We start from the raw sequence: 4,684 nt of genomic DNA, 5'->3' as shown, positions 1-4,684 counted from the left end.
TCCCAGATTTCTCTCTTCTAATAAGCCCAATTTTAGATAACAGAGCTCTGATATGAATAGGATGCTCTACTTCAGACTGCCTGGATCCCAGAAGCCAAGAGGCTTCTTTAGTGTAAAGGGAAAGGAATGAATTCATTTTTTTAATGCCCCCCCCTTAAAAAAAAAGTTTATTTTTTGAGAGAGAAAGAGAGACAGAACACAAGCAGGGAAGGGGCAGGGAGAGAGGGAGACACAGAATCCGAAGCAGGCTCCAGCCTCTGAGCTGTCAGCACAGACCCCAAAGCGGGGCTTGAACTCACGAGCCACAAGATCATGATCTGAGCTGAAGTTGGACACTTCACCAACTGAGTCACCCAGGTGCCCCTACCATTACATTGAGTTAATTGCTTTTGCATTTTCCAAGGCATGTTTGTATCCCCATTACTGAAGGTTTTGCTATTAAATACATAGTTTAAAAATCTAAAAAGAAAATAAAATAAACCTAATTATGTGTACCTAAGTAGTAGAGTTTAATTTTGCCTTTTGGAAAACTGAACATAAAAAAGAATATAACAGATCTATTCTGATATCTGTGGCTTTTTCATTTAGCATGATGATCTTAAGATTGATCCATGTTGTGCAGAATACTTCAGTTATCTTATTATATAGTAATTCATTTTAGGAATATACTGCAATTTTTTTGTTTATTTATTTATTTATTTATTTATTTTTCAACGTTTATTTATTTTTGGGACAGAGAGAGACAGAGCATGAACGGGGGAGGGGCAGAGAGAGAGGGAGACACAGAATCGGAAACAGGCTCCAGGCTCCGAGCCATCAGCCCAGAGCCCGACGCGGGGCTCGAACTCACGGACCGCGAGATCGTGACCTGGCTGAAGTCGGACGCTTAACCGACTGCGCCACCCAGGCGCCCCTTGTTTATTTATTTTTGAGAGAGAGAGAGACATTCAGAGTGCAAGCAGGGGACGGGCAGAGAGAAAGGGAGATACAGAATCTGAAGCAGGCTCCAGGCTCTGAGCTGCCAGCACAGAGCCCGATGCAGGGCTTGAACCCACAAACTGTGAGATCGTGACCTGAGCCGAAGTCAGACGCTTAACCAACTGAGCCACCCAGGCACCCCTGCAATTGTTTATCCTACTGTTGATGGACATTAGATTTGTTTACAGTTTGGTGCTATTATGAAATATGTACGTATTTTATAATCTTAGACACACACTTGTTCAGCTGTGTTTTTCCCTTACCTACGATGTATGTGCCCTAGTGTTCATAGGCACACATTTGTTGGTAGGGCATTTATGCATTTATCTAGGAGTGGATTTGTTGGGTCATAGAGTGACTTTTGAAAGACTTTGAAGTGGAAAATGGAAACATATACAAGAGTCGTAGGCTTCAAAAGTTGAAAACATTCTGCTGATCTCTCACTGATTGCCTTTTTTTCCTCTGGGGATTATCTCTAATCAGATATCATGTGTCATGTCATTTTCCCTGTAAATACTTTAGTATGTATCTGTAACAGATAAGGGTTTTAAAAGACTATAGCCACCATTACACCCAACAATTAACAATAATTTTTAAAAATATATTAGGGTTCTCCAAAGAAACAGAACCAATAGGTTGCGTGGGTGTGGGTGTGTGATTTATTGTGAGGTATCCACTCGCATGATTATGGAGGCTGAGAATTTGGAGTTGGAAAGGGTGAGGAAGATGTCTTCCTGATTAGTAACTTGTTAGCTGATCCTGAGAACCTCTCCTTTTAGAATAGAATTACCTCACCCCCATCTGCCATTTCAAGACCAAAGCAGCTCCAGAGGATCTCAAACAAGATACTGTACAGCAACCTTTCTGTTAAGATTTATTTTGCTGGGGCGCCTGAGTGGCTCAGTCGGTTGGGTGACCGACTTTGGCTCAGGTCATGATCTCATGGTTCGTGAGTTCAAGCCCCGCATCAGGCTCTGGGCTGAGAGCACAGAGCCTGCTTGGGATTCTCTCTCTCCCCCTCTCTCTCCCCTTCTCTCTGCCCCTCCCCTGCTCATGTGTTCTCTCGCTTGTGTGCTCTCTCTCTCTCTCAAAAGTAAATAAACATTAAAATTTTTTTTTATTTTGCTAACTTAACTGCCCACATTGCCCTCCTAAGAGCTGCTTCACCACCCCATAAGAAGACCATTTGTTCTTGGGTGTGGACTTTAAAGATATATCTGTGTCTCCAAGATCTGATCCTGGTTCTTAGTCGGCTCTCTTGTAAAGAGAACACTTATTCAACTGCTAATCAGCACAGGAATCTGATTGTACAAATAGCTACCAGGGAGCTTTGTGAATGAATACAGATTCCTGCCTTCTGTATCAGACTCTGTCGATCAGATGGCTTGGTGCTGCAGTGACCTAACCCATATTTAAAAACATACCTCCCCAGGTGATTCTGATGGAACAGCATCAGTTGTAGATCCTTATTTGGGAAACAGTTACCTAGATGGTATTTGGAGCTGGGAGAGCCAGGAGATGGAAACACAAGGAAAAAACACAGTTGCTCAATCTTCAGTGTCCCAAGATTATGAGACATTCACACAAATTCCCTTTTTATCTAGTAGCGAGTTTATCTAGTATCTTAGGGTGGGATGAGATACAGGAGACATGCCCACTCTCCTATCTCTGGAATGAACATTCTGGAATGAATGAGGGGGACTTCCTGGATTACAAAACAGATTTCCTTGTTCAGATGCACTTGGAAATTCACTTTGGGGGAACTCACCTGGAAGAGAATCTGGTTCTTCCAGAGAATCTCTCCCAGTGAGGTTAGGTTGTAGAGCTGAGGAGGCGGCCAGACGCCTGTTTCCTTGCTTAGTTTTCTGGAAGCCACAAGGTGGAGCTCTATTTCTAAGTCTGTTTTCTTTAGTGCTTAAAGGACACCAAAGCTGGGATTGTTCACTGCTGCTTGCTTCCCTTTGACCCCTCAGCTCTCCCTGTCCTAATAAATCCAAATTTAGAGAACTGCAGTGTCTGTATGAATGGGTTGCCCTACTTGAATCAGCCTAAATCCAGAAGCTATGAAGTTTTCCTGGTATGAAGGAAAAGGGATCTGAATTTCCCTGAACTGTTAAAAAAAAAAAAAAAAAAGGAATATAACAAACCTAAGGGCAAAAACAGATAGAAGATAAACATGGAGATTAACATATTTGCATAAAGGAAATCCCCATGTACCACCAGCAGTAGAGATCACAGCATTCCAGAAGCCATCAGCTGCAACATACATTTTCCTGATCAGTTTCTCTCCTTTCTTCCAATTATATAACCACTATCTTGATTATGGCAATCAATTCATCACTTTCCTTCATAATTTTACTGCATAGGTCTGTATCTCTAAACTGTATAGTTTAGGGGCATCTGGGTGGCTCAGTCATTTAAGTGTCTGACTCTTGATTTGGGCTCAGGTCATGAGCTCATGGTTTGTGGATTTGAGCTCCGTGTCCAGCTCTGCACTGATGGTACAGAGTCTGCTTGGGATTCTCTCTCTCCCTCTCTCTGCCCCTCCTCCGCTTGTGCTCGCCCCCTCTCTCTCAAAATAAATAAATAAATAAAAATACAGTTCAACTTTATTAACTAAAAAATTTGAAAACATAAATGGAATGCTGTACATACTGTTGTCTTTTTATTTTGTCTATGTGATAGATTCATGTTGTAGTTTTTAAATATTTTATTGCTGAAGAGTAATTTACTATTACTACACTTTATTCTGTTAATGAACTTTTGGGTTGTTTATAGTTTGGGGCTGTTGTAAACAATTCTACAGTGACCATTTGTGAAAACATGTGCTGTTGACATGAATATATAAAATTGAGCGTATGTGGGATTGCTGGGTATAGGAATCTTTTTTTTTTTTAAGATTTTTTATTTATTTTTATTTTTTTTTAATGTTTATTTATTTTTGACAGAGAGAGAGAGACAGAGCATGAGCAGGGGAGGGGCAGAGAGAGAGGGAGACACAGAATCCGAAGCAGGCTTCAGGCTCTGAGCTGTCAGCACAGAGCCCGATGTGGGACTTGAACCCACAAACCGTGAGATCATGACCTGAGCCGAAGTTGGACGCTTAACCGACTGAGCCACCCAGGAGCCCCTGGGTGAAGGACTTTTGATAACAAGACTACCTAATATTTATTTTGAGTTCTTTCTTTTGCCAATGCATCAGGAAAGTATGTTACACAGTAATGGATTATTTGCAAGTGATTATTTGCAGAAAGCCAAAAAAAAAAAAAAAAAAAAAAGCTGAGTATTATTGTAGACTGATTTATGTCAAAACAGAAGCACCAAGCAACAGTCAGAGTGCTTTACTTGAAGTAGAAATTCAAAACCAGATTCATAAAAATGTAAGCCACATGGGAATTTGTAAATCTTGTAAACTGCAATGATATGAGGGTCAGAGATCATTTTAGCTAGCTTTAAAGGTTCTCACTTGGGGCGCCTGGGTGGCTCAGTCGGTTAAGCGTCCAACTTCAGCTCAGGTCATGATCTCATGGTTCACAAGTTCAAGCCCCATGCTGGGCTCTGTGCTGACAGCTCAGAGCCTGGAGCCTGCTTCAGATTCTGTGTCTCCCTCTCTGTGCTCCTCCCCTAATCATGCTCTGTCTCTCTCTCTCTCAAAAATAAATAAAACATTAAAAAATGTTTTAATAAAATAAAGGCTCTCACTTGA

The sequence above is a fragment of the Puma concolor genome, chromosome E2 (assembly GCF_028749965.1).
Source record: "Puma concolor isolate L17-30 chromosome E2, mPumCon1.1.hap2, whole genome shotgun sequence".
Taxonomy (NCBI): Eukaryota; Metazoa; Chordata; class Mammalia; order Carnivora; family Felidae; genus Puma; species Puma concolor.
The sequence above is the reverse complement of the archived record's forward strand: the minus strand, read 5'-3'. Positions refer to the sequence as shown.